At 46.4% G+C, this 12,796-nt stretch overlaps 1 pseudogene; it reads left to right on the forward strand.

Moving 5' to 3' along the window:
- The first annotated feature begins 1,111 nt into the window (after nt 1–1,111).
- LOC130886532 (tubulin alpha chain-like) lies at nt 1,112–1,922 on the forward strand (annotated as a pseudogene).
- Nucleotides 1,923–12,796: the final 10,874 nt, after the last annotated feature.

Genomic DNA, 12,796 nt, shown 5'->3' on the forward strand with positions numbered 1-12,796 from the left:
ATCAGTGTTTTCACGGATATAGATGCAAATTTTTACAAATAAACTTGTAGTAAATCAAATCCAATATTGAAAGGGTAAGAGAAATTTTAACACAGGAATTCAAGGTTAGTTTAACTTTTGGAGGGAGGGGACATCTAATTTGTCATTAAAACATTTTTAAATATGCCTTGGTATGGTGGTACATGCCAGCTCTTGGGAGGTAGAGGGAGGCAGAGTTTGGTGAGTTTGAGGCCAGATTGGTCTACATAGTAAGCTACAAGACAGTCAGAGCTACATAGTGAGACTTTGTCTCAAAAAACAAGACAAACCAGAAAACAATTTTTTATGTGTATACAAGTGTGTCTGTGTGTGGGTATGCACATGTGAATACAGATGCCTGCAGAGGCCGGAAGAGCCACCTGACATGGACGTGAGCCCGCGTCCTCTACAAGAGCAGTACGTGTTCTTAACCATTGAGCCACCTCTCCAGCCAGTAATTAATTGTCACAATAATGTTCTAAAAAAAAAAAAGACAAGCTATGTGATGTCTTTACTAGATGCAGAAAAAGCAAACATTTGATGGAATCCAACCTTCACTCCTGAATAAAAACCCTTAGTAAACTCACATCGGGCCAGATGCCCAGAGATGTGGCCCAGTGTCTGTGATGTAGTAGCAGGACTAAGGCACAGAACCTCCTGGGTGGGACGTCAGCTTGAGCTCTGCCTCTTCTCTCTGGTAGGGCAAAGGGGGTCAAAGGTGGAGAGTGGGTTACTGGAGAGGGGCAGGACATCTGAGAGCCCTGGGTGAGGTGTTAGCAAGCCCCCTCCTTGGACAAAAGTGTCAGTTTAACAGCGTCTTGAATCACCTAAGGGACAAGCGTCAGCACGTGGGTGAGGGAGTTTCTAGATTAGGTTAGCTGAGGTTAGCTGATCCACCCTAAATGTGAGCAGCACTATTTCATGAGCAGGGGGTCCTGGACTAAATAAGACTGGGGAAGTGAGCAGAGCACTCCCAACCCTCTCTGCTGCCTGACTGCAGGTCCAAGTGACCAGGTGCCTTGTGTGCCTGCTGCCGTGATGCAACATGGAGCATGTCGTGATGCACCTTGGCGCATTCTGATTGTGTCTTACGGTAAACAGTGCGGCCATCTGTAATATTTGTTGTAGAAATGTTGTCTGTGAGCACGACCTACCCTAACCTGAACTGCCTTATTAGCCATCTGTGTCTTCCATCACCACTATCCTCTGATGAGATGGAGCCCTGAATGTAAATCAAAGTGACCGAGTTCCAACCTGGTCCTCTATCCTGACATCCACTTCCCCCCAGCTACATAAGCCCCTGTCATCTCTGCTGAGAAAACCTGCCGTGAATGGATTTCTGTAGCAGAGATCACCAATGCCTGCTTTGAGCGAGACTAGAGATGAAATGTTACCCTCACCATGGTAAATACATGGCTTGCTATCTGTTGTACCATGATGATGTGGTTCCTAAAGATGTCAGTGCTGCCATTGCCATGATCAAGACCAAGTGCATTTTCCAATTTGTGGACTGGTGCCCCACTGGCTTCAAGGTTGGCATTAATTACCAGTCTTCCATTGTGGTACCTGGTGGAGACCTGGGCAAGGTCCAGAGAGCTGTGTGCATGATGAACAATACCACAGCCATTGCTGAAGCCTGGTCTCACCTAGACTACAAGTTTGATCTGGTGAATGCCAAGTGTGCCTTGGTGCACTGGTATGTGGGTGAGGGCATGGAGGAGGGGGAGTTTTCTGAGACCCCTGAGGACATGGTTGCCCTAGAGAAGGATGATGAGGAGATTGGTATGGATTCTTTTGAAGGAGAGTGTTAAGAAGAAAGAGAGGAAAACCAATCCATTCTTTCAGTCCCTGGATCACATCAAACTCCTGTTACTTCAGGTTCAACATTGGGTGGCAGGCATTGATGCTTCTAATTGTGTTGTCTTTATTCCGTGATCATGTGTTCTCCATGTGTAGGTTTTTTCCATGCTGTCTCAAAGTAAAAACTTTAAGAAAAATAGATAGTGGCCACAGTAGCTCTCCAGGATGTGACCGGGGCCCAGGGCTCCTGCATGGTCACATTCTTTGCACACAGTCCCCTGTTCTCAATTGCACTGACTGCTTGCTTGCCCCAGAGCAAGGAGTAGTGGAGGTAGGTGAGAAGGAGTCACTTTGTGCAGAAAGCACCACACAGTGAAGAGGGAAGGACAGCGTAGAGACAGCATGTGGCTGTTAAGCCGTCTTCCCACTGACGGCCCCCAAGAGGAAGACCCAGCCATGCCAAAGCCAGATGTTTTTATAAAGTAGAACATTGTGAATCCAGTCACGAAAGCCTGCCATACCCCAAAATTGCCTAGAGGCATCTGAAGGAGGCATTTTCTCGGTTCAGGTTCCTCTACCCAGACGACTGATTAGTGTCAATTTAATACACAAAGAAAACCTAACCAGGACGCTATTGGTGTATGCCACCACCACCAGATCAAACTTTACTCAGGCAAAGATTCACGGTTGGCTGGCAGAGGTGTGGTCTGCTTGTCTGAGCATGAAGGAGCAGGTGTTTGTCACCAAGTCAGTGAGTGCGGTGGTTTGAATAAGAATGGCCCCCATAGGCTTATGGATTTCAATTTTTGATCTCCAGGGAGTGGCACTATCTGAAAGGATTGTGAGGTGTGGCCTTTTTGGAGAAAGTGTATCATTGGGGTGGGCTTTGAGGTTTCAAAGGCCCATTCCAAACTCAGAGTCTCCCTCTTCCTGCTGCCTGCAGATCCAGAATAGAACTCTCAGCTACTTCTCCAGCACCATCTCTAGCTGGGTGCCAATGTGCTCCCCATCATGGTAGCAACGGACGGGACCTCCGAAACTGTAAGCAAGCCCCAGATAAATGCTTTCCTTTATAAGAGTTGCTGTGGTTATGGAGTCTTCTCACGGCAACAGAACTCAGACTAAGACAGCTCACCCATGATGATTCTAACAACTCACATCTCTGTCGCTGGCTCCATTGGAACTCGGTTCTGCTTTGCTGCCTGGAGTAAAATAACCACCATTCTGAGACCAAGGATTTCGCGCTCAGTTCCCTCTTACTTCCCACCCACCTTTCATAAGCAATTCAGCTGGCCAGTATCCTGGTACCACTTCAGTCCCTGCGCTGGAGGCGGTGCCTGCATGGCGCATGCGCAACCTGCTCAGCGTCCATCTAGGGCTGGTCCTGGGATGCATTCAACAAGACACCAGAGAGTGCATGCCACAGGAAGCTTTTTTTTTTTTTTTTTTTTTTTTTTTTTTTTTTTATGAAAGGTATACGATGAGCCAGTACTTAGGGTGAAAGTGGTTGAGACACGAGTGCTTTATGGTCCAGAACAACTGTCTGCTTCACTACATAGCATATAGCCTCTCACTTGCAAGGGGCATTTACTTGGTAAAAATAGTTATTCAAAAGTTCAGTAGAAAACCCTCAGTCGTGGAAAAACTGGAACTCTCATTTTCAGCTGGCGTGAAGGTAGGCGGACACAACTGTTTATCTTAATTCTTACATAAGAGTTAAACCATACTCTACTACCTCAAAATGCCATAGTCCAACATGAATGTATACCTACATTCATTTAAACTCACGTACCTTCATGTTAAAACAAAACATGGATAGGCGGTGTCCACAGCACTTTCTTTGAAAGTGTGCTGGCTAAATAATTGTATTCAAGGCTTAATTTTTTTTAGTTCTCTCTCTCTCTGTGTATGTGTGTGTGTGCGTGTGTGTGCATGTGTGTGTTGGTGCTGGGATTAAGCCTAGAGCCTTGTACATGCTAGGCTAGTGCTCCGCTACTAAATACCCCAGTCTTACTCAAAGCTCTTTGAAAAGACCCTAAATGTCCTGTAGAACAGACGCCCTACAGAATGCTGTCACCATAGAACTGCACAGCGTGACAGTGAGGGATTGCCCCATCCCATGAAAGGCATCTCACAAGAGCAGAGGGACACATGAGAGGACATGCAATGTGTGCATGACTGCCTTGTCATGAAGTTCCGGATTGTTGCCGAGCTAGAACTGGGACGGTGATGTCTTGAGGTATGGTAGTTTTTAGTGACTGGATTGACAATGGGAATAATATATTTTAAGATGCTGGTAATTTCTGCAGTTTTGAAACCAAAAGATTTACTAAAAGAACTGGTATCCCTGGGAAACAAGAAACCCTAAGATCAAGTTCTCAACACAAAGGAGGGACAAAGGGCAGGGAATAAGAGACAAAGACAGAAGATAAAGGATGGGGGGGGGGAGGGAGGAATAAGGGAGTGGGGGAAGGGACATTTGCTCTGGCAGGATTAAAGACTGCCTCTGGACAGAGAGGAGACCCTATGTTAGGATGAGCTGTTTAATTTTGATTGGACAAGTTAATTAGGCTAGAAAAAGGGGACTTTTGATTGTTAGATTTCAATACTTTGGTAGCTGGACCTTGGTAGTCAGAATCAGGAGGAGGAAGTGGCCAAATAAGGGAATTGACCTTTGTGGCTAGCTTTAAAATGTAATCTAACGGTTTTTAGCAAGGCAGAGGGATGGGGGAAGGGCGAGCCCTACCTGAGCCCCTTCACTTACTTTATGGCTGATGGTTGAAATCCTCAAGATGAGTTGGGTGCTGTCGTCATCCTCTGGGGTTTAGAGCGTTGTTAATTCAGGAGTCTGTCTGAATCTGATAGACAGTGTTTAGGCGTCTCACTTGTCTTGGCATATTCTCTTTCTAGCCATGGCACTCCAGTTGAACTTTCTCTTGAACCTGGCCAAGGCAGCCACTTTTGCCTCAACTTCTGAAGATGATAGGCCTTAGAACAGGAGTTCTCAACCTATGGATCGTGACCCCTCTGGGGGCCAAACAACCCTTTCATAGGAGTTGCCTAACACCACGGGAAAACAGATATTTACACTATGATTCATAACAGCAAAATTACAGTTATGAAGTAGCAACAACAACAAAAAAGATTTTATGGTTGGGGTCACCACAGCATGAGGAACTGTATTAGAGGGTGGCAGCATTAGGAGGGGTGAGAACCACTGCCTTAGAGCCACAGAGGTGGCACAATGTGTGGATATCATCGCAACAACTTCCAAAGGATGATGTTCCCTTCATGTTTCTTCTGCCACCGCGGCCAGAGAGACCAGAAGAGCAACCTTCTATTTCTTAATCTCATTTGAATCACCGGATGTATTTATTTTGTAAAACTTTACCTCCTTATCTACATACAGTTCAGGGATTTTGTTGTTGTTGTTGTTGTGAGCTGTGCTTTAAGAGGGGCTCAGGCAATAAAGTGTTTGCTTCACAAACCTGAAGACCACAAAAAAGCCAGGCAACGCAATGCGCATTTGTAATCCCCGTGCCATGGGAAGCAGGGACAGGTGGGTCCTAGGAGTTTGCTGGTCTGCCAGCCAAGCTGAACCAGAGTTCCAGGTTCAGCTGAGTCCAAAAGTGAGGTGGGAAGCCAGCAAGTGGCTCCATGTGGACAAAAGTGCTTGCCACCAAGTCTGAAAGCCACCAAATCTGAAAGCCACCAAGTCTGAAACCACCAAGTCTGAAAGCCTTGGGTTGACCTCTGTTGTCTACACATGCGCCATGGCACCCCCACACACAGTAAACAAAATGTTAAAAGCAGTCAGTGGAGAGAAGGCTGACACCGACCTCTGGCCTCCATGTACCTGTAGACAGCACGTGTGTTCTCTTCCTCTTTCTCTCTACCTGGCATGAAACAGCTCCTTATGGAGATAAAGAAACTGAAGCCCTTCTTCCTTCTTCCTCCAACCCCAGGCAAAAGGAAGGTACAAGACTTAGCAAAACAGAGTTCTTTATCAGACAAACTAAATTTCCCCCAAAGACATTGGCTGTGTACCTTTGGTCTCTGGACAAGCACCCTGGGGCCTTACTGGTGGACACCTTGGGCCATTTTAGACATATCTAAAACCAGTCTTCAAAGGCAGGCATGGAAAACCAGAAGGCAAGTACCCAAGCACCCGACTGCATCTGCATGCAGACTGTGTAGTTGGGGGAAAGGGCTCTATACACCTGCTCCTGTCAGGACAGAATCCCAAAGCCTTGCAGCTCACACCAACAATCTGCACTCCTCCTCAGAAGTTCAGAGACATAGTGTGAACGGCTGGAGAACACAATGTAAATTTCCAAAAGTGTCCCACTGCAGGGCTGGGGACTGTGAAAGTGAGGGGGCTGAGGGAAGAAGTCAGGAACACTAGCCACACAGTCCAGGAACTGGAATCAAAAGAGCCAAGTCAGCAGCAGATCCAGGCCCGGGATGGGGCTCAGCCTGCAGGAGCCTGATAGCCCGGCTTGCGTGGTCAGCAGCTGCTCAGCGATCAAATGCTCCTGATCAGCTTTTCAAAAGAAAGATGAAGAGGCAGGATGTGGGCCATACTATGCAGTTTGAGTCTTTATAGGATAAAAGATTTAAAACAAACAAAACAAAAACAGCAACAAACAAACATGAGGGCATTAAATCTCTCGCTCTTGCAAACAGCAGTTCCCTGCACAAGGCAGAGAACAGCGCTATTTTTGTTCTGCCAAGCTCTGGGCGCTGTCTAGGGCTGTGTCCGGGAGGAGGACTGCTGCCAACCTGTTTCTTATTGTTCCTTTGCCCAGAATGAATTCCTGCCCCTGCCCCGGCCCAGTCATACCCTCGACTTGCCTTGCCCCTTGTGTGCCTAGGCTGGAGCATTGTGGGAGTTGGACTGCTTGGCTCAGCTACTGAAGGGCAGGAGCAGAAAGGTCTGAAGAGGGTTGACTAAGCACGTCTTGGAAGAGGCTTTGGTTTCTCAGCGTTTGGGAGTTTTTGTTTTGCTTTGTTTTCCTTGAGTTTACAAAACGAGTCTTTATCTACGTTAATTCCAGAAGCAACAATTTCCAAAACTTGTAGATCAACCTTCTCGGGTACTACCTCAGTGTGCTGATGCCACAACAGAAACCAAGAGTTAGGCATCAAGAAAGATAAACGAAAATGAAGAGCTTAGCAGCGGTTAGGAAAATGATACAGGGGAAATGAAGCAGGCTGATAATCTAGGAAGGCAAATGCGTCACAGATGAGGATTAACAAGTTTGAAAAAGAAGAGAACCTCAGAGATGGGAGAATTACAGTAATCATGGGTTTCTTTCTCTATGGTATGCACAAAGAATATGTGTTAAAAATAACAGCTCATGCTAAGTGATGGGTGGGACCTCTGGTAAGAGAGAAGGGAAGACCAGCACCCAGAGGCGGAGTCAAGGGTGGGTACCAAGGGCCAGCGAAATGTCACTCTGCTAGTAGGTCCGACCTCTAGCAGAAGAAGCCCGCTATTTGGGAAGTCTTTTGTCAGCCCCTTTGGGGCTGTATTCGTAATGTTAACTTAGTAATTATTTAACATTGAGGAAGTCATTCCAGTAAGCAAAATGACACATAAAACCCTATTTTCCTTTATTCAGACTTTGTAAAACAGCAACCTGCGGGGATCAAGTTTAGAGAGGAGACTGCATGGCCCAGGTGTGCCAGGTGTCTGCAGAAAGGAGCAATATTTGACCTTTCACATTGTAGGGGCTATAGGGTGTCCTGGAAGTGGACTGGGGCAGGTATACTGTCAGGAGGCCGTCCCTCACAGCACCTTAGTGTGGCTTTCCCAAGCCTTGCTGAGCCTTCTGAGCTCTGATACCTTCTCTCCACCTAGCATGTGCTGTGGTTTCCTCCTCTCCCCATTTCCTGTGGAAACTGGGCCTAAGAGACAGAGAGCACACCAACTTCCCAGCACCTCAAATAACAGTGCGTCCTGCTTGGACCTACCTTCTGTTCCCCCAGTCCAGCAGGAAGGAAAACCGGAGATCCCTACCCATTACTCAAGTTCTTCTGGGGCCTTCTCTGAGCTGAGACCTGTTCTACAGGTGGTGTCTGAGGTGGGCAAGGAGGCCCTCCTCCTTGTCTGTTTACACTGAGCAGGGAGGTAGAAACGAGGAGTAGTGTCTATCCAGGTTCTTGGCTTACACTTGGAGAACCTACTCTAGGTACTGAGGACCCCGGAGACTCTCGTGCAAATGGACTTGTACCCTTCTCAGGGCCACTGAAGACCTTGTTCTCAGGTTCAGTGCATTTCCTCAGGTCCTAAGAGGTGGCCAACAGGAGGCGGGGGTTTGATGCATGGAACTCCACGTGTGTTCACATGTCATGGTGAACTATTGAGCAAGGGACTCATGGTAGCTGGGAGAGCTTTCTAAGCATATTGACCAGCAATTTCCAAGTTTTCCCTATCACTGGGGAGTCCTCCGTCAGCCACCTTTTACATGGCATGCTCTGACTTTCAAACTTCAAGCCCATTATCAGAAGAAAATGAACAGCTTGTCTTCCAACCAACAACAACAGCCTGATCCTGAATATCCACTGTATTTCCTGAGCTTTTCTGAGACAATAAACCAGGCACTCTATGTCTCAAAATACGGAGCGGCTTAACAAGCACGATATTTACTTGCAGTCTTTAAGTCTTAACCGGGATCAAGGCTGTTTAACCGGTACATTCGGTCTGCTGTGGCTAGCTTTGCAGCAATGCTCCAGTAGCCTTAGTGAAAGAACTGTGGCACTGGTGAGGGAGGGACCCTGGAGCTTCAGGGAGCAGTAAGGAGGCGAGGGAGGCGGCTCACAGAAGGGGCACATCTTGCAGCAGAGGTAAGACAGGCTTTCCCAGCTTCCAGGCATGACTGGACATTTAGAAGAAAGTCAGCTAGCTGAATATGGGCCACAGGCGTTCAGTTCACCGCGCCATTTCAGTGCTCAGAGGTCACGTGGGAGTTATGCATGCGGTGAGGTGTACACACTTCGTGTGCTGGCAGTGGGCGGTGACGAGTGCGTCCGTGATGGAAGAAGAGGTTTCCAGCAAAGTTAAAGCCTTTGTATGTATGTAGATTTCCTTCAGCATTCACCTCATGGTCTTTATAGCCACTGTCTGTCAACGCTCTGTGGCTCAATTCTTGATGATTTTGACAACTACACGCAGGCAGCCACATCCAGCTGGGAAGACAGAATCTCTTCTTCCATACTAGACTGGGGATCCCCAAGAACAGGAACTGATAAGTCTTCTTGCTCCTTATATTCTCCACCCTCCAGAAGTAGTGTATAAAGGGCAACCAACAGGTACTGTGTACCTAAGTCTTGTGGGGACTCTGGACAGGGAACACTAAAAATGAGCCAATATCAACCAAGAACAAACGGGTGAGTGGAAGTCACCGGGACTGTAGGAGGCTGGAACCAGAAGAAATGTGACTTCCATACCAGAGGAGGGATGTGGATTGAGGCCCCGAGGGAGGAAGAAACACAGTTATTGAGATCGACAAAAATGGAAACTGCGAGGGAATGCAGAGACCCAAGGAGGAGGCAAGACTGCAGAGATGGCGGGTTTCTGACTATGGACCGTGAGCTTCATTCTAGGGACTGCAAGAAGACAGCGGAGATTAAGATACCATCTTACACCTGTCAGAATGGCTAAAATCAAAAACACCAATGATAGCCTCTGCTGGAGAGGTTGTGGAGAAAAGGGCACACTCATCCATTGCTGGTGGGAATGCAAACTTGTGCAACCACTTTGGAAAGCAGTGTGGCGGTTTCTCAGGAAAGTCGGGTTCAACCTACCTCTCGACCCAGCAATACCACTATTGGGAATATACCCAAGAGATGCCCTAACATACAACAAAAGTATATGGTCAACTATGTTCATAGCAGCATTGTTTGTAATAGCCAGAGCCTGGAAACAACCTAGATGCCCTTCAATGGAAGAATGGATGAAGAAAGTATGGAATATATTGATATTAGAGTACTACTCAGCAGTAAAAAACAATGACTTCTTGAATTTTGCATACAAATGGACGGAAATTGAAAACACTATCCTGAGTGAATTAAGCCAGACCCAAAAAGAGGAACATGGGATGTACTCACTCATATTTGGTTTCTAGCCATAAATAAAGGACATTGAGACTATAATTTGTGATCCTAGAGAAGCTAAATAAGAAGGTGAACCCAAAGAAAAACATATAAGCATCCTCCTGAATATTAACCTTCATCAGGCGATGAAAGAAGACAGAGACAGAGACCAACATTGGAGCACTGGACTGAAGTCTCACGATCCAAAGGAGGAGCAGAAGGAGAGAGAGTACGAGCAAGGAACTCAGGACCGCGAGGGGTGCACCCACACACTGAGGCAATGGGGATGTTCTATCGGGAACTCACCAAGGCCAGCTGGCCGGGGTCTGAAAAAGCATGGGACAAAACCGGACTCGCTGAACATAGCGGACAATGAGGACTACTGAGAACTGAAGAACAATGGCACTGGGTTTTGATCCTACTGCACGTACTGGCTTTGTGGGAGCCTAGGTAGTTTGGATGCTCACCTTAATAGACCTGGATGGAGGTGGGTGGTCCTTGGACCTCCCACAGGGCAGGGAACCCTGATTGCTCTTTGGGCTGAGGAGGGAGGAAGACTTGATTGGGGGAGGGGGGGAATGGGAGGTGGGTGGCGGGGAAGAGGCAGAAATCTTTAATAATTAAATAAATAAATAAATAAAAAAGAAGACAGCGGAGGGTTTCGAATAGGGAGCACGATCTGAAAATCATGAGCCTGTCATCTGGAATTGAATGAAACTACTCAGCCACAAGCACCAAAATTGGAAGCAAGGAGACAGCCCATAAGGGAGATGGTAGCTCAGGCCTTCGGATTTATAGGAATGGCTGGGAAATGTATAGACTTGGAAGGCCGAGGGGCTTAGACATCAAGGGATTCTCCATTTAAAAAATGGAGCAAGAAGATTCTGGTTCAATCACAGCTACTCATAATGACTCCCAGGTGTAGTAGGTTGAGCGTCAGGCTGCTTGTCCCGGCTGCCTGGCTAGCTTAGCCCCCAAAATAATCACACAGAAATTGTATTAATTAAATTACTGCCTGGCCCATTAGCTCTAGCCTCTTATTGGCTAATTCTCACATCTTGATTAACCCATTTCTATTAAATCTGTGTATCACCACCTGACTGTGGCTTACCAGCAAGATTCTAACCTATGTCCATCTCAGGCCAGTGGTCGATGGTGTCTGCCTGTCTCTGTTTTCTTCCTCCCAGAATTCTGTTCTGTCTTCCCACCTACATGAGTTCCGCCCTATCAACTAGGCCAAGGCAATTTCTTTAATAACCAATGAAAGCAACACAAATACAGAAGGACCTCCTACACCACCCAGGAAACACTAAAAATGTGTGTCTAGAGGGATTTGACCGTATGACATAATTTTGAAAATCCCATAGTAGCACCACAAAGCATTTGGTAAAACAAGACAGCTGTCAAAAAGACAACTGGAGTTTAGGAGGAAAATTAGAAGGAGGTGACATTTTAGAAACCAAGGGGAGAATTTTAGCAAGAAAGCAATTAGTGAGATGAAGATTGAATTTGGTATTTGGAAACCAAATGGTGTTACACCCACTTGTCTGACTCCTTCCTACTGGGACTCAGTAAACATTACAAGAAGCAGGTCAATAGGATGTTCCATGCTCAATGTCCTCAGAGATACATGCACAAGATTCAGATTGGGGGTCAAGGTGAATTGGGTTCATCGGCTGCTTATTACAATTTGAACTGAGGCAAAAAGTGGATAGTCACCAGCCCAGGAGCTAGGCATCCTCAGGAAAGAAAACAATGGGAACAAAGTATGAGTTCAGAGACCAGAATATTCTAGGAAATAGAATTTGTCCCTGGCAGGGGCACAAAGAATTTGTTGTTGGGAACTGAACAAAAGAAGAGGGTTAAGCCTCAGTTATTAAGGACTTAATGTACCAAACTAAAAAGTTATCTGGTTTTTATCTAGAGGATAAAGGGGTCCTGTATATAAGAATGTTAAGTGCTACAGTCAGATTTAAAAGCCCGTTCTAGCGGGCTGTGGAAGTGGCCTTGGAGCCAAGGATAGATTAGGAAGAGTGACTGCTCAGACTTCCATTTGGAGGCTGACACAGGGATCATGTGGTTGGTTGAGGCACTGGGATAGGAACAGTGAAGATAGGGATTAGGCTGAAGGGGTGGAGACTGGAATAATAAGATTTGCTAAGTGACTGCCAGCTGGAGGCACAAGTCCTTGGGACAGGGACTAGAGTTAGATGAGGATGGGAAGGAGAGCTGGCACAGGAAGCAACATTTCAACACCAGAGGAGGTGCCAGTCATAGTATTGTCAGTTCCTGTTCCCTTAACTGGTCCTTCCGTCTGCCTCAGTCGAAAGCCTGTTTCAAACATGGACTTGGATTGCTGCTTTAGCTACTGACTTGTAGGGACACACTCCTTTATTCTGAAAGTCACCCAAACATAATTATAGTGCAAGTCATTGTAACTGGGGACAGATAAATTTATCCCTAGTCTAAAGACACAATTGGCAGTCACCTTACAGAAATATTATTATATCCTAGCCAAAAGACATGCATTGCCTAGTTAGAAACCATTAAGGTAGATAATGGCATAAAGGCTCTGGAGAAATACACCGCAGGATGAGGCATTGTGAGGAATTGTGATCCCTGAATTTGTTTAGATCTGCAACCTCCCCGACATGTGTATGTAAGATTTTGTCTGTTAATGCGCACTTGGTGCAGAGAGTGGAGGTCAGGAACGGCAACAAGTAGTCTTGGAGCCTAAAAGACTGAAGAACGCTACCTTTCTAGTCTATTGCAAAAACTTCAGCACGAATAAGAAATAGGACCGAACAAATAGCTCGTAATCTGCTAGTGCTCTGATATTTAACTTTCTTTATTCTTACAGTCATTGAGATGGGCATTGGGG

The sequence above is a fragment of the Chionomys nivalis genome, chromosome 14 (genome assembly GCF_950005125.1).
Source record: "Chionomys nivalis chromosome 14, mChiNiv1.1, whole genome shotgun sequence".
NCBI lineage: Eukaryota > Metazoa > Chordata > Mammalia > Rodentia > Cricetidae > Chionomys > Chionomys nivalis.